General features: G+C 47.6%; 1 protein-coding gene across 2 annotated transcripts in view; it reads right to left on the minus strand.

Moving 5' to 3' along the window:
• MAML2 (mastermind like transcriptional coactivator 2) overlaps positions 1-27380 on the minus strand; it is a 150608-nt gene that overhangs the window by 88427 nt on the left and 34801 nt on the right. The window lies entirely within an intron of this gene.

Genomic DNA, 27380 nt, shown 5'->3' on the forward strand with positions numbered 1-27380 from the left:
GGCCTTAAAAATATATTTTTGGGTGTGAGGAATCTGTTGTTATTTTTGTGACTGGACAACATTTAGCTTGGAAAGTCCATGTTTGACCGAGAAGCACTTAAACTGTTTTCGGGAAGCAAAAGAATTTTAATCTGAAAATATCTGGTAAAGTTGTGAACTGCCCTGAGACCTCCGGGTATAGGGCGGTGTATAAATTGAATTAATAATAATAATAATATTGAAATATTATGTTAATATATAATATGACTGTACAGTACTTGGCAATAATGTTTAACGATTTCTACACAGTTTTACAGACATTTCACGTACGAAGCAAAACTAACCTATATTAATTTAACCCAAATATCTTTTGAATTCCCAAGTCACGTTACAACTTTTTAGCCAGCCTCATTTTTGTAGTTTGAAAGTTAAAACATTCAGCTCTCCCTATGTGCCACGTGGTTCGCTGCCTCTATAAACCGTTTCCCACTCAGGTGGTTCCGCATCCTCTGAGTTGCTTCCCCTTCATCGTACTTTCCTGTCCGCAGGCCAGGGAGAACTCGCCTTTTAAGGACTAGAGCGGAGTCTAGGAGACCTGGCCTGGATGCATATGCTGGGAGCAGAACCCCAGGTCTACCGTATTTTTCGCCCTATAGGACACACTTTTTCCCCTCCAAAAATGAAGGGGAAATCTGCGTGCGTCCTATGGGGCAAATACAGGCTTTCGCTGAAGCTTGGAGAGTGAGAGGGGTCGGTGCGCACCGACCCCTCTTGCTCTCCAGGCTTCAGGAAGCTATCAGCAAGCCTGTGGAGCCCGCGGGAGTTCACGCAGGGCTCCCTAGGCTGCGGATAGCAGCCTGCTGCACGGAGCGCGCGGCAGCAGCGCGCCCCGCGCTTCGGGCAGACATCGGCCAGCCCCACAAGCTCGGGGGACAGCGGGGAGGCGCAGCGCCGCCATACTGTTGTCCCTCGACCTGGTTTGGTTTCCCCGACCTGGTTTTTTTTTTTGGGGGGGGGGGGATAAAGGAAAAAAAATCCCTTTATCCCCCCCCCAAAAAAACTAGGTGCATCCTATGGGACGGAGCGTCCTATGGGACGAAAAATACGGTAGTCAAATGCTTCTACAGGTGAGAATCCAAACACTTGGACGTGGAGGGCATGAGGGAAAGTGGGAACTATCTGCAAAAATAAAGGGGTAGGATTTGCACACCCCTAGACTGAGCTAAAATAAGAGTTGCTGACCTTAAATATAAATGGCGTGACGTGGAGTAAAAAAGCAGAACTTTTAACACCAAGCTGGCAACCCCCTGCCCCCAACCATTTCATTTTATTGAACAAAATATATTTCATTTTATCCATTTATGTCCGACTGTTCCTCCGAGGAGCTCACGGTGACTTGTATGACTCTCCTGCTCTCCATATCACACCCCCACAACAACCACCCTGTGAGGTAGGCAGTCTGAGAGGTTCAACGTCACCCAGTGAGCTTCAGGGCCCGGTAGGGATTCGAACCCTCCTCTCCCAGGTCCTAGTGCGACACTCTAACCATTACACAGCACTGACCGTCTTGGAAAATTGGATGCCTGCCAGATTGGAAGCTGTAAATGAGGCATGGGAGACTGGGGTGTGGATGTGGGGCTGGAGGCAGACAATGGGTTTTTAAGGGAAGTTGAAACTGTGACATCATTTCCCTTTTGGTGTTGGCAGCTTATGAATTAGCCTGATCCCCCCCCCACCACTTTTTTAAAGCAATCTCAGGCAACTACGCCTCACACACGATTGCACAGTATATAAAAACATCCCTGACGGGCCTTCTGACTTCTGTACAGAACAGCAGTTTCAGGAGGCGAGGTTTTCTGTGTGGAAACGGAAGCAGAGGGGAAAAAAAGGGATGTGCATTATTAACTCCTTGCTTGCTTGCAGTTTTCTGCTGCAGCTTCTGCCCCGTCCAACAGAACCGTCAAATATGAGAGTTGGAGGGAAGCAACAGATGGCTTTGCAGTCTCAGAATGCAACTAATCCAGAATGCGGCAGCTAGACTGGTGACTGGGAGCGGCCGCCGAGACCATATAACACTGGTCTTGAAAGACCTACATTGGCTCCCAGTACGTTTCCGAGCACAATTCAAAGTGTTGGTGCTGACCTTTAAAGCCCTAAACGGCCTTGGCCCAGTATATCTGAAGGAGCGTCTCCACCCCCATCGTTCTGCCCGGACACTGAGGTCCAGCTCCGAGGGCCTTCTGGCGGTTCCCTCACTGCGAGAAGTGAGGTTACAGGGAACCAGGCAGAGGGCCTTCTCGGTAGTGGCGCCCGCCCTGTGGAACGCCCTCCCATCAGATGTCAAAGCGATAAACAACTACCTGACATTCAGAAGACATATGAAGGCAGCCCTGTTCAGGGAAGTTTTTAATATGTGACATTTTAGTGTATTTTTCATCTTTGTTGGAAGCCGCCCAGAGTGGCTGGGGAAACCCAGCCAGATGGGCGGGGTACAAATAAATTATTATTATTATTATTATTATTATTATTATTATTATTACTCAGCTTGACTCTAGCGAGGGAGAACACACTGCCTCCTGAGGAAGACTGTTCCAGTGGTGATCAGCTCTTACTATTAGAAGAACGCCATTGGACGCCAGTGGCCCATCCAGTCCAGTATCCTGTTCTCACAGGGGCCAACCCGATGCTTATGCGACTTCCGCAATGAGCGCATGAAGTCAATGGCGCTCAAGAAGCCCCTTCTGATTCCCAGCCAACTGCCTCCAGCACTGGGAGTAGAACGTGTCTCGCAGCCAGTGATGGCCCTATCCTCCAGGAATTTGTGAGGGTGTTTCTCCTAACATAAAATTACGTACGGGAAATTTCTACCTCAACGCTTCCAAAATGCGATACATAAAATGCAATTAAAATACATAAATATGTTGTTGTTGTTTTGTTTCTGTGTAAATAATGGTTGCCGCTTTCATTATATCGGTTATATTTTACCTGCCACTTTTAGTTCTTAAAAAAGGGTGTGAGTTAATCTATTATTCGTGCAACCTGCTTTCTCACATTTCAATTTTGAGGATCTCTATTCCCTTCCAGTACTTGGAACAAATAATCTTTGCAACCACTACCATATACAGTGGTACCTTTGGTTAAGAGCTTAATTCGTTCCAGAGATCCGTTCTTAACCTGAAACTGTTCTTAACCTGAAGCACATTTTAGCTAATGGGGCCTCCCGCTGTTGCCGTGCCGCTGCCATGCGATTTCTGTTCTCATCCTGAAGCAAAGTTCTTAACCCGAGGTACTATTTCTGGGTTAGCAGAGTCTGTAAACTGAAGCATCTGTAACCTGAAGCGTCTGTAACCCGAGGTACCACTGTAAATGTGTGGGGAAGAGGACTGTTATTATGCTGACTAACTCATTATTTACCTGTCTGTCAGTATGCTTTTTTATTACATTTTTATCACTGATGTTCCGTAATGTGCTTTTAATGTTGTACACCGCCCTGGGGTCCTTTGATAAAGTGCAGGATATATAAATTGAATTAACAGCAACACGTAAGTGAAATCTGCTTCCTTGCTGCTCCATCTTCTGCAAGGCAAGCTGTTTGAAGACCACTACTGTGTTTCCTTTTAACTTCCAAACGTTTCTTAAAGGGCTTGGTTCCATTGCCCTGGGCACACTCGTTTGTCAATGTCCTTCTTAAAATGTGGCACCCAGAATGGATCACAGTAACCCAGTACCTGTTGTGGGTTTGCATATTCAAGACCAATCTAGACAATCCTAGATCGGAAGATACCCCCAGCATCTCCTGCTAATAAAGTATCATCTGAATATCCCTACAAGGGAAAAACCCAGTGAGTTTCATGGCTGGCAGGGGTTTTTGAACATGTGTCTCCACAAACTGAGCCCAACCCTCTTATCAAACATCCCACACTGCTGGAATGAGAAGTGGTTTTTTTTTAAACACACACACACCATGAAAAGCTGTCAGCCCTGGAACTGAATATATAGCAGAGTCAAAGGTTATCTCTGCCTACTCAGATATTTTACATGTAAACGCTCCCCCTGCGCGGAACAATATGGATTGAATAAAGATACCCAGATTCTGCCATGAGAAAACCAGAGGTTTCTGCATCCCAAGCCGTTCGGTGACAAAATGAAATATGGGAACCCAAAGGAAGTGAGGTAGAGGCAGGGATAAAATGAAGACTAAAGGCTAAGCGAGCCTGGAAAGGCCTTTGGCGGAAATTGAATAAGATGCTGCTCTGAGAGTGCCAGCTCTTGTTTCCTCACCACGTTATGTGGCAAATGCATTGATCAACAGTTTTACAAACTTTTGAGATTGAGAATTCTGTCAGTATCATGGATACTGGTGGTGCCATCTCCAGCATCACAGGCAACCTGCCTCTCACCGTAGCTCCTGAGGGATCATGGCCTTCAGGCCCCGCTTATGAGCTCCCAAAGAGACATTGGGTGGGAGAAGGTGACCCACTGGGAATTGAGAACACAGGAAGCTATCTTATATCAAGCTAGACCATTGGCCCACCCAGCTCAGTATTGTCTACAATGATTGGCACTAGGGTCTCCCTTGGGGATGATGAGTCGCTTGGTCCTCCCTTTCTCCCCCCCCCCTTTCATTAAATCTTTATTAATTTGAATTAATAAAGGTCCTCCCTTTCAACAGCACGGTGCATCACCAGATCGCTATGTTTGGCCGGTGGTGCATCCCAATGTCGGAAACCTAACTACGGCCTACACAGGTAACTCACAACATTAGCTTATGTGCCTCCAGCTTCACACACTTGGCAAAAAATAAATAAATCAGAAAAGGAGGTGGGAGTCTGGGAAAAAAGACTTTGTCAATCCCACACCGCCTGCATCAAACCCAATGTATTTTGACTACAGTGATACCTCGGGTTACATACGCTTCAGGTTACATACACTTCAGGTTACAGACTCCGCTAACCCAGAAATAGTACCTCGGCTTAAGAACCTTGCTTCAGGATGTGAACAGAAATCACACGGTGGCAGCCCGGCAGGCCCCATTAGCTAAAGTGGTGCTTCAGGTTAAAAACAGTTTCAGGTTAAGAACAGACCTCCGGAACGAATTAAGTACGTAACCAGAGGTACCACTGTATATGAGATGCTGACGTTACTCAATATCCCCGAAACGTAACCCCAGCGTAAGGCGATAGTTGCTTCTATTGCCGCATGGACTCAGCCTTGTGTTGAACCACACCATTTATCTACCTTGCCTTATAATGTCCGTTTTGACCAGCAGTTCTGGAAAGTCTCAAGCAGATGCCTGCCTTCCCCATCACCTTATAATTTTTTAAACTGGAGATGTCTGGGACTGAGCCTCGAGAGCAGGGATGGGGAACCTCCTGTTGCAGCTGGACTCCAGCTCCACATCTGCCCCAGCCAGCGTGGCCAGAGGTTCAGGGATGAGTCCAGGAACATCTGGAGGGTCCAAGTTCCCCCATCCTTGCTCAAGAGGGACACTTGTGAAATGATTGCCCATTTCAGCTTAACTCCACAGGTGGAGGCTATTTCCACACTGACGCAACACCTGCTTAGGGGAAGCCATCACTTATGAAGCACCTCTTAATCTAAGAAACAGAACCACAGAATCATAGAGTTCGAGGGTCATCTAGTCCAACCCCCTGCAATGCAGGAATCTTCTGCTCAGCTCTCGAACTCATAACCCTGAGATTAAGAGTCTCACACTCTACTATCTGAGCTATCCCTTTGATTTTTGGTGTAACACAAAAGCAGGCTTCTGGCATTTGTAAAAGGCTTCTAATAAAAAACTACCAACAGTTTCTAATTATTATTATTATTATTATTATTATTATTATTATTATTATTATTATTATTGCCTTCTGCAACTTCAAGTGACCCTGGCAAGTTGGCAGGTGTTCTGTCTGTCTCTCTCTTCCCACCCTCCGACCCACGCTCTCTCTCCCTCTCCTCCCAAAAAATCTGGCCTTAGTTTTGAGTTGGATTTACTGTTCAGGAAAATTAGCCTGCAAACCAGATGGTGGAAATAGAGATCTGTGCAGTTCGGGGTTGATTTGTGGCAAGGTTTAACATTCCCTTTCGAGTGGGAGTCGACCACTGGCCTCTAAGCAGAATAAATGGAGACCTTTCCCCAGCTGCCTTCCATCACGGACACTGCGGCAAACAGATCCTGAGCAGGCAGGTCTTTATCTGGTGTGGATGCCGGAACTCCTGTGGATAATCCCATGCAGAAATAAGGGGCAAAGGGGGGGGGGTTGAAGGGGATCCTTAGCCATTCAGGAACAAAGGAACCACGTGGCTGAAAGTTCCAGCATGACCCAATAATTTCCATTTGAAATTATTGTTTTTATGTGCAATAATTGTGTCTGAGCAAATATAAAAAAGCGCAGGGGGAAGCCACGAAACGCAAAGGGGTGTTTTGGGGGGACGGTTTCAAAACTCACAGACTGACACAAGTCCTTTCTGAAATCACAGCTTCCATAGATTACTTACATCTGCGAAGCTCAGATACCAAAGAACCAACGAGATTGCTCTAATCTTCCCGGGGACGCACCCAATCACCACCAAAGGAAATATTAAACGACACTGGCTGTTAGCACAAGGGTGGGGATTGTGATTTTCAGGGAAGTTCCTTAAGTGAATAGATTAACATCTGCAAGAGTTACTAAGCAAGGACCGGAAACGAAGAATTCATTTATCTCACGGTGTACTCTGGTACTGAGCATTTAAAACTGGACCAGGCCACCTCTCCACCGCAAGTTCCCAACTGCAGCTTCATTCCAAGTGACCACTTTGAGCGCTTGCATCTTGTCCGATATTTGGACTGATGGAAATAAACAAACAATACTATCACCTTATGCAGGGGTACAGAGATGGGGATACTTAGCTGGTCAAAAACAGATGTAAAATGAACTTTGGGAAGCAAGCTGAAAAGCAGTCAGCAGCGTGATATGGCTGCAAAAAAGAAAGAAAGAAAAAGGCTATTGTAGCTTTAGGTTGTGCTATAAACTTTCGCTCTTGCGGACCGAAACCACCTTGTACATAGAGAGATGGAATCGAGCAGCAACATTTAATTATCATTGCTGTTGGCATCTAAACGGTCTTCTTTCATTTGGAACTACAGCGATCCAGCAGCGAGAAGCTTCCTTCTGGCTTTTGTTGCAGATGAAAGAATGCACTGAACCCAAACAGCTGGTGTTTGGTAAAGACTGCAAAGTGGGAACACATGGTGGCTGGTAGGCCGCAGAACCCAACAGCCTCATGCAGGCAGCGGGATCCTGCCAGAATTCTCTGGCAAACCTCATCCAGGAGGAAGCTGCCTTGCATGCCCTGCAATGTTCTCAACATGGGACTGTGGGGAGCATCCCAGCAAAGGGACAGGGAACATCCTGGCACACAGGACGGAACAAGCAGACAAGATATTGTGGGATCTTCCGTGGGTTTTTCAGCATGGAAAAATGTCGCTGGGAATTTGGATCGGGACTGAGGCATTGGTGGCGGCTGTAGGCCTAATGCGCTTCACGGTTATGGCTGCATCCGCATGATGCATTTGAAGCCACCATTGTACCACTTTAAAAACAGTCGTGGCTTCCCCCAAGGAATCCTGGGAACTAGTTTGTTAAGGGTGGGGAGAGAGGTTAAAGGTAAAGGGACCCCTGACCTTTAGGTCCAGTCGTGGCCAACTCTGGGGTTGCGGCGCTCATCTCGCTTTATTGGCCGAGGGAGCTTCCTGGTCATGTGGCCAGCATGACTAAGCCGCTTCTGGCGAACCAGAGCAGCGCACAGAAATGCTGTTTACCTTCCCACCAGAGTGGTACCTATTTATCTACTTGCACTTTGCTGTGCTTTCGAACTGCTAGGTTGGCAGGAGCTGGGACAGAGCAACGGGAGCTCACCCCGTCGCGGGGATTTGAACCGCCGACCTTCTGATCGGCAAGTCCTAGGCTCTGTGTTTTAACCCACAGCGACCCCAAATCCCTTCACAGAGCTACACTTTTCAGGGTTCCCTGGGAAGAAGGATTGGTGGTTAAACCACTGTAGCTCTGTGAGGGAAATGGAGGCCTCCTAACAACTCTTGACACCCTTCACAATACCAGGATTATTTGTGAGAAGCAATGATAGTTTAAAGTGATATGACACTGTTATAAACACATAATTCTGGTCAGACTTGTCCAATACAGGCCCTGTGTATGTTTTAGACGAGAGGACAAATGACATGGGGGGGGGGGGGGATTTCGGCCAGGAACAAAGCACAGGCATAAATGGCTGGCCTTGAATCTTACACAATCCCCAAATATTCAAGAGGCATTAGGTTATGCAGGCCTGTGCTGTATAAATGTGCTGTACTGTTCCTAATTGATCTCTTGATGGCAGCCGTTCAATTATGGCAGCCAAGATGTAATGTTTTCTACTGTAAACCAGAAATTGGAGGGTGCGTGAATGGGGAGCGTTGTGTAGTGGTTAGAATGTCGGAATAGGACCTGGGAGAGTCCTGGGTTCAAATCCCCCACTCCACTTCAAATCCACCGTGATGCTCACTGGGTGACCCTGGGCCAGTCATTGCCTCGCAGCCTAACCTACCTCACAGGGTTGTTGTTGGGGGTTAAATGAGGAGGGGAACCACATACCCCACCTTGAGCCCTTTGGAGAAAAAGGCGGGATAGGAATGCAGTAAAAGCAACAAACAAGCCATACAACTCTTTGCAAAGATGATGCAAAATGGTTCCTTCGCTTGGCGCGTCCCCAAACGGCTTCCCTACACACAACCACTTGTGGGAACGGGTTCCTACTTTTGAGTCACAATGGTTACACAGTTATATTTGCGGGGGTGCCACAAGGCGGTATATCAGCGATGGTCTGTGAATTGTGGCTGCAGTGATGGCAGCTGTGTGTGCATGTGTGCCTGTATGGCTTTTTGCCTGATCTGACACACCCCCGTCTTCTGTGCGGCTGGATGGGCGGGAGACAAATTAAGCTGCTTGAAAAGGGGACAAAATTAACTTCGCTGTTATCTTCACACTTCATTAGTGCAAATATTAGCGCTTCAGTTCTCCATTCCGCAGAAAGCCCCACGCAATATCCCCCGTTTTTAATTGCCGGCCCTCAAAGCCGGCAAATTCTTAATACTCATTAGGAGGCCGGCTGATGCTCAGCCCCTCAATGCTCCCTTAAACTGCTCTTGACCACTTAGATACCAATTTGGAGGTGTCTGAATGCGCTTAGAGGAAGCGGATTGACAATGGGAGGCGTGCTGGGCCTCTAATGGTGCGTAAGGCGTTTTTAATTCCTTGTTTATGCAGGGGCTTCAACTGCTGGTTTGAACATTTCCTTCCCGTCCAGGGGCTTCATGCAGGGACGGGCAACTTGGAGCCGCGTCAGAAATAACTCGTGGGGGGGGGGGGGCGGGCAGGCTGTAACTAATTTGCAACTTTTGCCGTCGCATGGGAAGAATGTCCTTTGCATTAGCATTTCTATTAGTGTGGCGGATGGCACGCTACAGCTGGCTGACGTGTTCTATCATATTCCCGTTCTGATACCGTAATCTCAAAATTTGGAAAAAAAACCTGGCTGGAGCTTTGCACAGCAGAATGAGCTGTGAATGACGGGGTAGAGGGAGGAGTTTCTCTGTTAGAATGGCGAGAGGGTGTCGAAAATAATCTGAATCTTCTTCGACATATATAAACTCCCTCGAAATAAATCATATTCTCCTCATTCTGCTAGTTAAGCTAGAATCTTTCTCCCTGGTGTGCTACTTTTCGTCTGGCGGGGAGATTCCCCTGCCGCAGCAACTAAAGGTAAAGGTAAAGGGACCCCTGACCATTAGGTCCAATCATGGCCGACTCTGGGGTTGTGGCGTTCATCTCGCTGTATTGGCCAAGGGAGCCGGTGTACAGCTTCCAAGTCATGTGGCGAACCAGAGCAGTGCACGGAAACACTGTTTACTTTCCCGCTGGAGCAGTACCTATTTATCTACTTGCACTTTGACGTGCTTTCGAACTGCTAGGTTGGCAGGAGCAGGGACCGAGCAACGGGAATCACCCCGTCGCGGGGATTCGGACCGCCGACCTTCTGATCGACAAGTCCTAGGCTCTGTGGTTTAACCCACAGCGCCACCCGCATCTCTGCTGCAGCAACTGGGGAACATTAAAAATGGCATCCTGACCTCCCATGATATAGTCCACGCTGCTGTCGCAATTTGTTTTTTAGCACGCTTCTCTAATAAAAGTACCTGTGCATCATACATCTAGCTCCTCGGGAGTCTTACTAAGCTCATACTGCTAGATGTGAATAACAACAACAGCAACAACACCATCCAGGTAACAACATCCATGTAGCCTTTTCCTCCTCTCCTCGCCTGCCTTCAAATCTACTCTGGAAGGTTGGAGGAACCCCCAGAACAGAATTAGGGGGTGCACAGGAAGAGGAGAGGGAGCAATTGTTCCGTTGCACATGGAGGAATCCTTGTGCCGACCGAATGATCTGCCTAATGCTACATTGAATGCAACCGACGATTCTCATCAGCACTGCCAGTCTTTCAAACTTTATGTTAGCACCAAAATACAATTGAACCATTGGAAGCGCAACTTTAGCAGCAACCAATATATAATCACCACCATCACCATTGTTCTAGGCACATTTTGCGACAGGGAATTTCATTACTGCGAGCAGTTTCTGAGCTCTGGGTGCAGCAATGCGCCTAAGATTTCAGATTAAACCTGCGGAGTGGAAGGAAAGGAGGACCATTTTTCTGCCTCCCTACTTCCAGCTGCTCTCTGAAGACTGGAGAAGAGACCCTCTTAAGAATATTAGGGGGGTGGGCAGGGGAAGGACTAGACCATGTGAAAAATGAACACAATATTTTAGCTGCAGTTCATTCATTTTCAGCTTTGTATTCTCGTTATTAAAAAAGCACGACTAGACATTCCGTTGTTGCGCCCATAACCTAGGCTCAAGGTGCCATTTAGATCCTAGCTTTCACATCTCAGTTTCTAACCCTGGTACAAACCACAGCTTAAGAATTTAAAAGCCTGGGAAAATAAAAATCTAAAGTCTTCAGCTAGTGTCAGAAAGTGGGAAGTCAGTGCCAGGCATGCTTCCCCGGGGCTTGCGACTTAGGGTGTGAAGTAGCTCTCTTGGTGAGGTCCCTTCCTAAAATCTAGCAGTTTCCCCATCTTCAGAGGCCCATGAACTTTGTCTCCAGTACAGGTATGCCTTTGCAGCACTCTGGGTTCCTCAACCATTGCAAAAGACCGTTCTCCAAAACATAACGCAGCCCAGGTGTTAAAACTTAACCTGTTTCATAAAGCTGTCCTACGTGATGATCATCACATGAATGTCCTCGCTGGCAGATCAACAAGACACGCCATAAACACCTAGACTGGTTTTTCACCTTTGGACGTATATCAAATGGGTATTCCATTCACAGCCTGAGCTTACAAATCACTGCTTTGCTTCTGGAGCCCCCAAAAAACAGGTCCCTGGGTTTTTCCTGCCCAAGATGGGCGTAAGTCACTTTGCTCTGCTTGCGAGATGAACAAAACAAAACGCTCCGGAAATGCTTAGCGATTGCAGAATTCTAGACTTGACGATTTTGCCTTCAGAAGTTAGCCAGGAAGCAACTGGGAAAAGGGCTTTTCAGTGGTGGAATGGCTTCTCCTTGCAGGTTTGGAGGGTACCAACGTTTTATCATTTAGGTAACAGGTTAAGATATGCCAGTTGCCTTTGTATCTTAACCTGTTCTCGAAGCTACAAACATGAGCCTGACCAAACTGCGGGAGGCAGTAGAAGACAGGAGTGCCTGGCGGGCTCTGGTCCATGGGGTCATGAAGAGTCGGACACGACTAAACGACTAAACAACAACAACAACAACAACAGGTTAAGATTCTTCTCTCACGAGAAGTAGTGGTGGCCGCCATCTTGGATGGCTTAAAAGGAGGAACAGACGAAGTCATGGAGGATAAGGCTCCCTTTGGCTGCTAGTCATGACAGCTACGTTCTACCTCCACTCTTGAAGGCAGCTGTTGACATCTGTCCATCTCAAGAGACAACGGAGTGTGCCTCTGGGGGTGAAGCCAAATGGCTGGAGAATCACAGTGCCTGCTGTGGCTGCAGAGACTAGCAACTCACAACTGCTGCTTCCCATGTTGCATTAGCAGCACCCAAGTGACTCCTCTGGGGTGCAAGCCTGAGCATTTGTGTATGAAGATCCTGGGCTACCCAGACGACAAGACCTCTCTCTCAGCATCACTGATGTGGTCCAAAGGAAAGCGGAGCAATACGTCTGGCCCCAGTTTGGCTGCAGGAGTTGCTGGAAGGAGGCGTACAAGGAACCATTCAACCCTCTTAGGGACTTCAAGTTTGTGTAGGGTTGACTCCTTAGCTTTTTCCTTCTCCTGAATATGTCCTCCTTCGAATACTAGCTGCTGTGAGCTGCAGGTGGGGAGAGTGATGTTGTGCTCAAGTTTTCCTTGCAGGTTTTGCATAGGCATCTGGTTGGCGACAGTGAGACCAGGATGCTGGACTAAACAGACCTTTGATCTGATCCAATAGGTTCATCTTCTATTCTATCATCCCAAGGGTTTTAATGGGTGGTTGGTGGCTACTACAATCTGATGCACTCATCTCTCGTTTTTAGACGATTTCAGACTGCCTTTTGATGCTTTCAGAACTACTTCACTCCGTTTCTTCTTCATAATAATACTGAAGAAGAACCTAAGACCATTTTATTGCTATTGTTCTATTTTTGGTATTTCAACAGAAGAGCGGTATAAAAACATTTCAAATGATTAATTGCAACAACCCTCTAAAACACACCAGTACCATGATCTCCCTGTTGCAAATGCGATGCTTTAGGCCACTACATTCAGGTAATAATAAAGTAACTTCCTAACCTAGGATAGCTGGAAGAATATATACGTTGGCAAGGTTTCACATGCTGTCCTTGCTGCTAAACAAGTTGTTCACCTGGCTTTCACAATGTTTGCTTGAATTATCATCACATGGGACAGTTTATCCATAATTCCTATTGTCCCACTGCTTTTTGCCAAGGAAAAACGGATACAACTTCTATGGCACAGCTATGCCAGCCATGGCTGAAGTAATAATAATAATAATAATAATAATTTATTATTTATACCCCACCCATCTGGCTGAGTTTCCTCAGCCACTCTGGGCGGCTCCCAATCAAGTGTTAAAAACAACACAGCGTTAAATATTAAAAACTTCCCTGAACAGGGCTGCTTTCAGAAGTCTTTTAAAGATAGGATAGCTGCTTATTTCCTTCACATCTGAAGGGAGGGTGTTCCACAGGGCGGGCACCACTACCGAGAAGGCCCTCTGCCTGGTTCCCTGTAACCTCACTTCTTGCAATGAGAGAACCGCCAGAAGGCCCTCGGTGCTGGATCTCAGTGTCCGGGCTGAACGATGGGGGTGGAGACGCTCCTTCAGGTATATAGGACCGAGGCCACGAGTTGCAGTCTGAAATATCTGGGCAGCACCAGGTTAGCAACATCTACTTTATAGAGCAACAAACTGAAGGGGTACCTTAATGCCTTCCAAGGCAATTTCATCCCATTCAATCCCTTTTCCCCGAAACCTGCTTTTTGTGCACTATCAGAGAACAAGAGGTCCAAGTGGTTTTACTTTAAATCGGCTCAGATCCAAGATAACACTCTTGCTTTTTGCCCTCACAAAGTGTACCGTGGCAGGGAAAGCTGCAGTTGCTTAATGGGCAGAGAGGAAAAGCTTGATATTTCTTCCACTTTCCAGTTAAAAAGGCAGCTTGATGGAAAATGAAGCCATGGCATATATGACACTGCATGACAAGGCAATATTGTCCAGAACTTACGGAAAGGAGGCTCATCTGCTCCCTGGGAAAGAAACATCAAGGCCTTTTACGACTCCGTATCTCGTAAACATTTGGGCAAACATGCAAGTTATGTCTACATGGCTGAGTCCAGATGGAATTTCGCAAAGTCAGTAAAAATGTCCAGGAAAACCCGGGCGTATGGCAACCCACGTCAAAAGTGTTGGGTGTTTTTTTTTTATGAATTTCCTTAAAAATAGCTCAAAAACTTCCCCTTTTAAAGATTTTGCAAAACACACACAAAAAAAACACTTAACAACTTTTGTGTCCGGATTTTCACTTTTTGAAATATGGCAACCCCAGAAGTCTTGGTTTGATTAAAAATGGGAGAAAGAAAAATTGATGGGAAACCCAGAAATTGCTAGACTACAACTCCCATCATTCCTGACCATTGCCTATGCTGCCTTGGGCTGATGGGAATTGGAGGTCAACAACATCTGAAATGACACAGGTTCCCTATCCCTGGCTTAGATCTAACAGCACAGCTTTTTGCAAAGGTATCTGGCATAAGAACAATGCATATTATTCTTACACAGACCTAAGAGTATTTCCTATAAACGCTTTCTAGTCATTGTTCTCCCGTTTTATGCCTTTGGCTTCTGGGCCAATCTGTTTCGTTTCCATGTTGGGGACCGAGCTCATTAATGTGTACTTAATATTAGATGGCATCTGTCTTCCTTGAAACATCACACTGATAACATGCCCCTTGCTGGAACGAGGAGGGGTTCTGTTTTCGCCCACAGGAGAAGTTGACTGTTGAATTTTAATGACCATGTCTGGTTATAATTACCAAGTCTCAATATTTATAGAAACCCACTTTCCTTTACAGTGTTAGATGCTAGGAAAATTTCCACTCGTACAAAATGCCGGTTGACTACAAATTCAGAAGAAAGTTTAAGAGCAGATTTTGGGGGCAGGGGGTGGGTTTAAAGGCTGCAATCCTGCGCACACTTAGCTGGGAATAATAAGCCCCCTGGGCTTGGCTAATAAAGGAGTGTGCAGAGGATCCACCGCTGAATATTCTCCAGGTGGCTGTTGCAAGGCAACTGCATGAGAAGAAAAGTTAGCATGAATCGTGCCGCATTCATCAAGGCTGGAAAATTTGGCACAGGCAAAAGGAATCCAGTGGTTCCTGGGAAAAAAGTGACTAGTGGGGTGCTTCAGGGTGCTCTCCTGGGCCCATTGTCATTCCCTGTCTGCTAACCTCATTTCTCCTTCCATGCCTACTCCAAAATGACAAGGGGCAGAGAAGCCAAGCCAAGCTTTTCTCTCCCACTGCTCCTTTCCTAGAATGGCATTAATTTCCAACCTTTCAGGACCTGCCTCCAAAATATCAGCTGTCCCCAATGCTCATGGGGGGGGGGGGGGGATAAGGATCACATTCCCTCGCTGACACATTTGGTAACTATTTGCTTAACCAAACTGCGAGGGCAGGAAGAACACGGAGCTCCCCCGAGAGCCCACTCTGCGAGCCTCAGCCCTCTAGTAGCAGCCTTGTTTACTCCTGCGGCAATCCTTCCGAAGTTGTGAAATCCTCACGCTTAAAAGTCTGCAAGGGAATGTTCAGCGACAACCATTCCTTGGCATTGCAAGCAAACAGAAATCAATAAGGAGCAAGTCAGAGAAGCAACCCCCCAACCCATCCTAATCAATTTTTCAAGGGACAACCTAAATCAGGACCCAGTAAAGTTACTTTTTTTTGGAGGGGGTAGTAGTCAACTCTCCAACCCTCCAAGTGTTCCTATTTTCCAGGGACAGCCCCAGATTTACAGAAGCTGTTCTGGTTTCTGATTTGTTCCTGGAATGTCCCACTTTTCCTTTTGTTCAGTCGTGTCCGACTCTTCGTGACCCCATGGACCAGAGCACGCCAGGCACTCCTGTCTTCCACTGCCTCCCGCAGTTTGGTCAGACTCATGTTTGTAGCTTCGAGAACACTGTCCAACCATCTCGTCCTCTGTCATCCCCTTCTCCTTGTGCCCGCCATCTTTCCCAACATCAGGGTCTTTTCCAGGGAGTCTTCTCTTCTCATGAGGTGGCCAAAGTATTGGAGCCTCAGCTTCAGGATCTGTCCTCCCAGTGAGAACTCAGGGCTGATTTCCTTCAGAATGTATACGTTTGATCTTCTTGCAGTCCATGGGACTCTCAAGAGTCTCCTCCAGCAGCAGAATTCAAAAGCATCAATTCTTTGGCGATCAGCCTTCTTTATGGTCCAGCTCTCACTTCTATACATCACTACTGGGAAAACCATGGCTTTAACTATTCAGACCTTTGTTGGCAATGTGATGTCCCTGCTTCTTAAGAGGCTGTTTAGGTTTGTCATCACTTTTCTCTCAAGAAGCAGGCGTCTCTTAATTTCGTGACTGCTCTCACCATCTGCAGTGATCATGGAGCCCAAGAAAGTAAAATCTCTCACTGCCTCCATTTCTTCCCCTTCTATTTGCCACGGGGTGATGGGACCAGTGGCCATGATCTTCGTTTTTTTGATGTTGAGCTTCAGACCATATTTTGCGCTTTCCTCTTTCACCCTCATTAAGAGGTTCTTTAATTCCTCCTCACTTTCTGCCATCAAAGTTGTATCTTCTGCATATCTGAGGTTGTTGATCTTCTGGCAATCTTAATTCTGGCTTGGGATTCATCCAGTCCAGCCTTTTGTTGCCTGGGGAGACTTTTCATGGCACAGAAAGAGGGATGGAGGGCCCCATTTGGTGTCGTGGGCCTGAGGTTCCCCACCCCTGACTCAGATGTTTTAGGAAATGGGCAAAAAGGACAGGTGTACCTCCCCCATTCCTTGCATCGTGATTTGGCGTTTCCCAAAATCATGTGTGTGTTTATGCATGGAAATGCGCAACACAGCAAAGGGCACTTTCCCTCACCCTCTTCCACTCCTGGAGTGCTTGCATGGGGGGTGGGGAGCAGATCTGTGCCCCGTGCCCCCAGGCCTCAAGTCACACCCCCTGACCCCTGCACATTCTGTGAGATGCACAGGTGCCCCACTTCAGATGTCTTGCTACATGTGGAGGTTTGGGGTGGGGCCTGCAGATCATGTCATGGGCCTAGGAACAGTTGAATCTGTCAGTTTGGGTTTCCCCTCAGTTTCTTCGTTTTCCCAGTCTCAAAGTTCAGCTCTTCCCATTTCAACATCTGTTTGCTAGGCGGCAGGAGAGCCCTCATAGAAATTAACCGGAATTTTAGTGTGAATTTCTTCTCCATCCACAGCGTGCAGTTTCCTCTAATATAAATACAGCGGACGCTTGGGTTGCACGTTCGCAACCCTCAGGTGCGTGTCTGCGGGTTGCAATTCAGTGCTTCTGTGCATGCGCAAAGCACGATTTAGCACTTCTGTGCATGTGCGACTGCCGAAACCTGGAAGTAACCTGTTCCAGTACTTACGGGTTTCAGCGGTCCATAACCCAAAAAACCCGCAACCTGAAGCGCCTGTAACCTGAAGTATGACTTGCATCTGCTGTCTTCATGAATGTATGTACAGTGGTGCCTCGCAAGACGAAAAGAATCCGTTCCGGGAGTCTTTTCCTCTTGCGGTTTTTTCGTCTTGCGAAGCAAGCCCATTGACGGAGTAGCGCTATTAGCGCTATTGGCTAAAAAAGGGCTAAATACGGCTTTTTTTAGGGGGGGGGGGATTAGCGGTTTTGCTGCTAAAATGCTTTTAGCAGCTTAGCGATTCAGAATAAGGGGTTTTGGAGCAAAAAAAATATTTGATTTTTTTCGTCATTTTTCGTCTTGCGAAGCAAGCCCATAGGGAAATTCGTCTTGCGTAGCGCCTCTGCAGACGGAAAACCCTTTCGTCTTGCGGGTTTTCCGTCTTGCGAGGCATTCGTCTTGCGGGGCACCACTGTATTATGCACACCTACAGATTTTTGTATGCATTACACGGCTGGGGAACTGCGTTGCAAAACGCAGAGAAGCGAGAACATCAATGGCTGGCTGCTGTTTTCAGTTCTCGTATTGTTTTGGCAGCTGCCAATTAGGCAGATCCGCCTTTAAATGATGGTGGGGGAAATGGCATAATGGAGCACAGAAGGGGAAAAGGGAGTTCCCAGAAAACAGGTTGTCAAGAACGCACCGAGTTGAAATCGTACCCAACAATGCATTTCCGAGACCCTCTTGAGTAAACGAAAACGCAAGTGACCCTCAGATCCGTAGGGAACGTCCAGATAACCACAAATACAACATTTGACAGGAGTGCTGTTTCAATCCCGGAAGAAGTCACACGTTTTACAAACAGAGAAGCTTGCTGGTTTGCGTTACCGGAAGTAGAAGCGCCGGTTGGTTTTTGTACTCCGAGCTCTCCAAATATGGATGTGGAAAAGGTTGGTCATTAAGTTGTAATATTACGCTGCTTCTTTTTTTTCAAAGGTAGCCTGCAGTTGAAGAAATCACAGGCAGGAAGCACAGCTCATGAATCCAATCAAAAATCCTTTCATTTGTCACAGCCGCTTCCTGTCCGCTTTCTAAACATCTGCTTCTCCTGTTCGCGACAAAAAAGCCTTTGTTGGGAGCAATAAGCATTCATCAATACTTCCCTTGAAAAACGGCAAGCCGGTTTGCTCCTCGTCCCGTGCCGCCTGCCCCCACCCTCGTACCTTTCAAAGTTTATTTTATCTCCCTCTAATAGCTTCCTTGTAGTCTTCTGCTTCTTTCCGCTTCTAAATTCTGGAAAATCTCAAGCTGACAGAGGAAGACATTTTTAAAAACGCAAACACGTTCGCTGGCTTAAGCTTCTTGGCCAATTGGGAGCGCAAGGCTGCAGAGGCTTTCGACTTCCTCCTCGCCTTGCTTTAAATGGGAAGGCCTTCCTGTCAGAAGGAGGCCCACATTGGCTAGCCATAATTCCGGTTTCTCAAAGGGGGCGTCCGGAAACAAGAGATGTTCCTCTGGGGTTTCTGATTCTCTGTGCGCCTGAATTTAGCGCTGGCCCGAACAACCGTTTGCGAGAAGCGCCGTCAAGCTTTGCCCATCAGCTTGCAACTGGTGCTGAGGTTTCTTTCTGACTCACCAATGAGGGGTACAGATGTACAGAATGCATAAGAACCCCCCAAAGCAAGCTTTCTAAATATTCCACTTGCAGTTTGGGAAGGGCTTCAGCTGGAGGCAGACGGAGGGGGAACCATCCATACAGAAGATGGTCTTCTATTTGGAGGGATTTACAGTCATACCTCATGTTACGTTTGCTTCAGGTTGAGCGTTTTCAGGTTGTGTACCGCTGCGACCCGGAAGTACAGTGGTACCTAGGGTTACATACGCTTCAGGTTACAAACTCCGCTAACCCAGAAATATTACCTCGGGTTAAGAACGTTGCTTCAGGATGAGAACAGAAATCATGCTCCGGCGGCGCGGCAGCAGTGGTAGGCCCCATTAGCTAAAGTGGTGCTTCAGGTTAAGAACAGTTTCAGGTTAAGAACGAACCTCCGGAACGAATTAAGTACGTAACCAGAGGTACCACTGTACCGGAAAGGGTTACTTCCGGGTTTCGCTGCTCGTGAATGCACAGATGCGCAAAATGACGTCCCACGCATGCGCAGAATTGGCGAATTGCGACCCATGCGAGCGCAGACGTGGGTTGCGTTCTTTAAAGGTTGCGAACGTGCCTCTGGAACGGATCCCATTCGCAACCAGAGGTACCACTGTATCTGGTTTCATAGAATCATAAGGTAAAGGTCAAAGGTAAAAGACCCCTGGATGGTTAAGTCCAGTTGAAATCCGCTATGGGTTGCGGTGCTCATCTTGCTTTCAGGCCGAGGGAGCCGGCGTTTGTCCACAGACAGCTTTCTGAGTCATGTGGTCAGCATGACTGAACCGCTTCTGGTGCAACGGGACACCGTGACGGAAGCCAGAGTGCACGGAAACGCTGTTTGCCTTTCTGCCGCAGCAGTACCTATTTATGAAGAGACCCCAAGGGCTACCCAGTCCAACCCCATGCTATGCAGGAATCTCAGCTAAAGCATCCATGACAGATGGCCATCTAACCTCTGCTTAAAAACCTCCAAGGAAGGAGAGTCCATCACTTCTTGTGGGAGTCTGTTCCACTGCTGAACAGCTCTTACTGTCAGAAAGTTTTTTCGGATGTTTAGTCAGAATCTCCTTTCTTTCTACTTGAAGCTATTGGTTCAGGTTCTACAAGCTTGTTCCCTCTTGCATGTGGCGGCCCTTGAGATATGTGTTGTGCAACAAATAATTTTACCTGTGTACAGGTGTCTCTTGTTTGCACATACTCTCGCACACCTCTCTATTCTGCAATCTGACATGCAAGAGGCATTATCAGAGTTCAATGACACATTTTCAGCCAGGCACGAACACTCTGGGTGCAAAGCAGAGCCGGGGGGGGTGTGGCTTGAGGAGAGGGGGTGTTGCCTGGGGAGGCCTCCAAAGGCCAAACAGAAAGGCTCAGATGGCTGCATTAATATGGTCGGATGGAAATCAATACTTAATGTTTGATGCTGTATTTGTTGGGAGCTGCAGAGAGTAGCTGGCGCAACTCAGTCAGAGGGGCAGCATATAAATAATTAAATTTATTATTAGTACAGTCGTACCTCATGTTATGTTTGCTTCATGTTACGTACGTTCTTTCAGAATACGTCCCGCAGCAACCTGGAAGTACAGTGGTGCCTCGCAAGACGAAATTAATTCGTTCCGCGAGTTTTTTCGTTGAGCGAGTTTTTTCGTCTTGCGAAGCACCACTGCAGTTAAAAGCTAAGAATGGCGGGGAGCGGTGGGGAGAAGCAGTGCAGCTGCCACAGCCGGTAGCTCGGACTCACCCGCCTTGTGGCCACCACGCGACGCGGCTGCTGGAGGGCGGCGGGGCTCAGGACCGCGACTCCGGCTGCAACGCTGGCTGCTGGCGGCAACGGCTCTCTCAGAGGAGCGCGCGAGGGCGGTAGGCAGCGGCGTGAGGCAGCCGGAAGGTCGGCCATCAGCTGGAAGGTCGGAGGGAGCCGGAGGAGTCGGCAGCCGGAAGGTGGGAGGGAGCCGGAGGAGCGGGGAAGCGAGCTTGCGTGCATGCAGTGACCGTCGCCATGACAGGAGAGGCAGGGCTGTTTCGTCCAGTGAAGCAAGCCCTTAGGAAAATCCGTCTTGCGAAGCACCTCAGAAAACGAAAAACCCTTTCGTCTAGCGAGTTTTTCGTCTTCCGAGGCATTCGTCTTGCGGGGTACCACTGTACTGGGAAGGGTTACTTCCGGGTTTCGTCACTCGCGCATGCACGCAAAATGACATGACGTGCACGTGAAGAAGCGGAGAATTGCAACCCGCGCGTGCGCAGAAGCACTGCTGCAGATTGCGCTCGTTTCATGTTGCAAAGGGGCCTCCGGAACGGATCCTGTTTGCAACCAGAGGTACCACTGTATTAGTATTACGGCAGGGTTGTGGGTTCAAGTTGCACGCTGGGCAGAAGATTCCTGCACCGCAAGGGGTTGGACTAGATGACCCTCACGGCCCCTTTCCAACTCTATAATTTCATGATTATTAGTTGCAGGTCTGCCGCCAATTTTCCTTCGTTAGAAGTTGGCAAACGGAGGTGCCGAGGCTGGGCCTCCTTCAAAGAGGAGCACGCCTCTTTCACATGGGAGATATTCTTTCAAATCAGACTGCACTTCCTTGAACTGTCTGCTTGTTCTTAGAGCAGCATTGTTTGGTTTTAGCGGGGTTTTTTTTATAAAGCACAAGGAAATAGCAAGGGGGAGAAGGACAGCCGTCCTCAAGGCGGGGAAGTTCTCACTGCCTCCCTACCCTTCTCGCCCTGACGATTAAGACCCGACTGAAACAAGGCCACGGGTCACACACAAGCCTGCCGCCTCTGCTTCTCCTTTTTTCCAGATCTAGCACAATCAAAGGAATAATTATACAGATTGGAATTTCGGCGAAGACTTAAACGTGCGTGTGATCCTCCCCCCAGTATAAAGAACTCCCTGTCTTCTGCAAACCCTCCCTTTCGTTCTGCAGACAGCCTCAAGTTACACCAAAAGAACGCCAGTATTTTGCTCCGTATACAATCCTGGTCACACAGCGACACCACCTCCCACAAACGGAGTTCGTGTCCCATCTTTTCTAACACACTTACACAGCTTCGGGCAGCAGCTTTTGACAAAACTCCCCCATGGTATTCTTGTGGAGAAGATGGCAAAATGTGGCCTGGATGAGGCCTGGTTAGGTGGATTTGTAGCTGGTTGACTGACCGAACCCAAAGAATACCCATCAATGGTTCCTCGTCATCCTGGGGGGAAAATGACAAGTGGGGTGCCACAGGGTTCTGGGCCCGTTGTTGTTTAACGCCTTTACAGTGGTACCTCGGGTTAAGTACTTAATTCGTTCCAGACGTCCGTTCTTAACCTGAAACTGTTCTTAACCTGAAGCACTACTTTAGCTAATGGGGCCTCCTGCTGCCTCCATGCCACCGGAGCACGATTTCTGTTCTCATCCTGAAGCAAAGTTCTTAACCCGAGGTACTATTTCTGGGTTAGCGGAGTCTGTAACCTGAAGCGTATGTAACCTGAAGCGTATGTAACCTGAGGTACCACTGTATAAATGACTTGAAAGAAGGAACTGAGGGGATGCTCATCAAATTTGCAGATGACACCAAACTGGGAGGGGTAGCTAAAGCCCCAGAAGACAGAATCAGGATTAAAAAGGACCGTATCAGATTGGAGAACTGGGCACAAACCAGTAAGCTGCAGCCACAGTACTCCCTCCCACCGTTTATATTCGCAACAACCCTGTAAGGCAATCTGGGTGGCGAGAAAGAATGGCTGACCCAAGGTCATATACCCAGTAAGTTTTATGATTGCTGAGGCAGGGAGAATTCGAATCAGGGTTTCAGCCCAGTAGTTTAACCATTGCATTCACACACAGCTTGGCAGCTTGGAGGCTATGTCTGAAGGCATCCAGCCATATACATCACTTTCCTTCTGGCTATATTTCCTTCCCATTACGCCATCTTTCTCATCCCTTCCACTGCGTCAGAGCTGCTATCGCCAGGGCTACTCCCAGAGCAATCGGTACGGAGGTCTCAGAGGCTGTTATGGCCTAGTGCTAATTTCTCATATTCTTCTCCGCATGCCGCTTTTGATGAGGGAAGTTGCTTCTATTAATAAGGCACAGGTGGAGGTGGATATTAAGTTCCGATTCCAAGCTCAGAAGCCTTAGTGGGGGAGCTGCAAAGTCAATGAAATTAGCTCCCGTCAGTGAAGAACTGAGCAGAACCACGAAAGAGCCAAACTGCCTTCAGAACAGCCAAATACCACAAAACTGGACTTCATTATAAACCTAGTTCAGCCTTCCTCTGCCTGGAGCCATCCAGATGTTTCGGACTACAACTAGCTGTAGTTCAGGATCTCTGAAGGATGGCAGGTTGGGAAATGGGGTCCAGCGCTTTCCGACATGGCCAAGCATCCTTGTTGAGGGCTGCAGAGCATCTTCAGAAGGTCCCAGGTTCCTATCCCTGGCATGAAGACCAGGAGGGAACCACTGACCAGTGAGTCTGTTTAGATACAGCACGGATCCCAGTTTGGCCCATGAGGTCGTTGCCCACAAACCAGGGCCATGGGTGTGGCAGGAATGCGTGGGGCTACAAAATGAGAATAAAGGGAGTCCCTGGTTGTTCCTGGGCAGCTGAGCTTCCCGTTCAGCACTGATCAGTTGAGCGGTACTTTGACTTCTGTTGAGTTGCCACCTTGGGTGACAAACCATCAGGGCCACAGTTTCCTAGCCAGAAAAGCATCCCCAGGCCCTCTCACAGCCCCCGAGACCCATGCCACCTCCATTAGGGCAAAGTTCTGTTAACCAACTGGCCATTAGGTCTTGAGAAGGGCTGTATGCATGACCCAACGATTGCCTGATTGTCGAGTCTTACAAAACCCTCTCCATGAGCTCAGATAACCAGCTGAGTTATGACATTAAGTGCAGGGTAGGTGGGCATGGCTGGGCTGAAATTAGGCCCATGATATGTAGAGGTTCTGGGACACGGGTGGCACTGTGGGTTAAACCACAGAGCCTAGGACTTGCCAATCAGAAGGTCGGTGGTTCGAATCCCCGCGACGGGGTGAGCGCCCATTGCTCGGTCCCAGCTCCTACCAACCTAGCAGTTCGAAAGCAAGTCAAAGTGCAAGTAGATAAATAGGTACCACTCCGGCGGAAAGGTAAACAGCGTTTCCGTGTGCTGCTCTGGTTCGCCAGAAGCGGCTTAGTCATGCTGGCCACATGACCCGAAAGCTGTACCGGTACCGGCTCCCTTGGCCAATAAAGGGAGATGAGCCCCAGAGTCGGCCACGAATGGACCTAATGGTCAGGGGTCCCTTTACTTTTACCTATGTAGAGGTTCCCCCATTGGTGATTTACTGTGCCTCGCTTCTGATCTGTGATCCTTGCCTCTCATTCTGCAGCTGCCCATGGCCCAGCACTGACTGTTTAGGTGATTTTTGCACATGTGGAAGTTTGAGCCTATCATCACCATTTTAAGGGCTAAAAACTTTCAAGAGAGAAAGAGAGAGAGAGAGAATTGAACTTGCTATTTGCGAATGAAAACGAAACAGCTGATCCATAACGAGAAGCGCTTACAGGAGAGAGAAAAAAACAGCAACACAAATTTTAATGCTCGGACAACAAAAGCAAACCCCAAGCTCTCTTGCATTTGATCTTTCTCGAGGTTTGACATCGTTTCAGCTCTCCCACGTAAACCAAAACTACACTTTTAAGTGTGATAGTTGTGGGTTGTATACACATCCACAGCAGCAGAAGCACAAAACGTCTTTTTATTACCGGACGTGAGAAAAACACACATGATTCTATAAAAAGCCACAGGAAGGAAGTGGACGAACCTCAGAGGCGAGTGGGAGTGTGAATGGAATGTTGCTGATTTTTGTAAAAAAAAAAAAAAATGCATTTCCCTTTTGCATTTTGCTCTGGGAGCTCACTGCAGAAACTGAGTAACAACAACCGACCGACAACTTGAGAGTGGGTGGCATGGATTTCATTTTGGCTTTCCCAATGCAGGAGTGCTTTTCTACAAACCCACCCTCCTTTCCCGGGGAGTAGTTTACGCTGAACTTCCACTGAACTGTGCAAAAGGTCATAGATGCTGGCGATTGTTACAACTGACGCCAGGTCTGCACATGAGGCGGAATGAGCTGGCCGGATCCTGAGATGGGCAGAATGGGCAGCATCACTTCATACTGGGAGCTTGGGGCTGGGATGTGATTTTTAAAGATGCCCCTTTTACTGTAAAAAACCAAAACCAAAACCCGCTCTGCTAGAAGAATCAAAAGAGCGAAGGGACCCTAGGATGGCCACTTACACATTGCCAACTAAGAGAAAATGAATCACCCAAAGGGAAGAGCATCTATATTTGCCCCCCCCAATAAATGCAGACACCCCCCCCCAAAAAACCCCCCAGGCAATCCACCTCAACAGGAAAAGAGGTGATTCTCTCAATTAAAATAAAGAATTGGGGGACAGGAGACCAGGAAGAGTGTATTGGGGTACCTTGGTGCCCATGGCTACCATGGTGGTCACCCCAGGTTTATACCCTCCCATTGCTTTTAAATAATCACAGTGGAAGCTTTTAGAGGCTCTGTGTTGTAGAGTTTGCAATGCAACCAATCACTGCATTGCATTCCGGCCTGTTTGGAAATGCAAAAAACAACAACAAAAAAAAGAACAACAACGGAGGCATGGCAAAAATGACAAAACAGGACACGCAGAAGAAGTAACATAGGCAGGGTGTTGTAAGAAGCCTGCAAGAACATTTGTGAAATGTAAGGGCAGCAGGAAGAGTTGCTGGGAAATAATACCGCGAGAAAACTGGTTGTTGTTTTTTTTTTAAATTATTATTATAAAAAAATGCATTTCCCAAATTAGCACAACTAAAAATGCACCAGGCAGAGGGATAGGAGGACCATGTTCAGAAGTGCCTTAGAAGATCTTCATATAAGCAGAGATCACATCAATGCAGTGCGTTCTGCCTGCAGAGCACTGCTGCCCGTGCCCTCCCTTGCCCTCGTGCTAAGCTGTAGCCAAGCAGCCCAAAATAATTAACTACCTGCTGCGGCCCAATTATCCCTGGAAGTACAGAATAGCTTCCTGAAGGTGCTCATTTGCGGCTAAGCACTGCTACAGAATCGGCTTTAGAGGTTGGGCGGAGGGGGAGGGGGGGAATGATGGGAGGATGCTGAGTTTTATGATCAAAACCGGCTCCCAAGAGGTAAGGCTAATTTGTCAAGGTCTCGTGGCTACAGGAACTGCGCTTTGGACTCAACTGCATTTAAGAACCCCGTTTTGCAGATCTAAGTACAGTTGGAAGGGGGGATCGTGGCAGGGGGGTGCCTGCACGTTAAAAGGAACCACCAAGAGAGAATTTGGGGGTGGAGACTGAACAGATTATACAAGCAAGCCAACATAGGTGCCTTTACACCGGTAGGTTTCCTCCGGATAAAAGAAAAGCTGAAGATGATTTCTCAGGAAATTGGAAATATTTTGAAAAGAGGATTTCTGCTTTGTGGAGCGTTGCGCTGATATGGTGATCATTTACAGCCAAACAGACTGTGCAGGTTTTATGTGCTTTCAAAAACCCACAAAACCTGTTTGACTCTATAGGACGGAGACCAAAAGCCTGTGCATATTGCCTGCGAGAGATAAGCAATGCAGAAGCTGGTTCCCCGCTTCCGCATGCTTCCTGCGTCTCAATCCAGTTCCATCTTATTTATTCAGTCGCTGATTTAGAATTAATAAAACAGCTAAGAAGATGAAGACAAAATAGTTACGGAGATGGGCGGATGGACAGAACTGGCAGACAATCAAAAATATCAAAATCCACAAATGTCATTATAATGTCACAGACCAAATAACACCCTCCCAAGGGGAATCCCAGAAGTGGGGTGAAAAGGAAGGTTTTTAGTGCCTTCTGAAAGTCAAGGAAAGTTTTCTGACCACAGTCATTACCCCTTTAACAGTAACTGACATGCCCTTTTAATTTCCTAAGATAAGGGCAGCTGTTCTCAAAGACGTTCTGTTGACTGTCTGCTTCATATTATATTAGATCTTCCTTTCTTACATGTATATTTTAAGGCACCTGTTTTCTCATTTTGCCCAGTGTGAAGCAGGGCTCGTCCACACTAAATTTTTGCTTTGTGCATTCTAGGCACGGAAACTCTGTTTTACCGTTGAATCGTACCAAAGAGCGACGTGCAGAAAACCCAATAATACTCAGAGCTGGACCTGTAAAGGCCGGGTCTGTGCCTAGAATCATGGCACAAAACCAAGAGCGGACGAGCCCCGCAATCTTCGCCATTTGGGTCTGTGAGAAATGCGCCTGTCACACTTCAAGCCGATTGTAAAATCTCCATTGACCGTTTTATTCCTACGATTATCAGATGTTCCTCTCTGGGAGGAACGTCTTCTGTTCAGTGGTTCGGAATGTAAACAGGGCCTCCCTTTTAGAAGAGCAAAAAAAGTTCGCCAGAAATGCCCCCATCTGGAAACATTTACGGGCCTAAGCCATTTCGGGCTTTTTGCTGCGCTTCTA

The sequence above is a fragment of the Podarcis tiliguerta genome, assembly GCF_965153285.1.
Source record: "Podarcis tiliguerta genome assembly, chromosome: 4".
Lineage (NCBI taxonomy): Eukaryota > Metazoa > Chordata > Lepidosauria > Squamata > Lacertidae > Podarcis > Podarcis tiliguerta.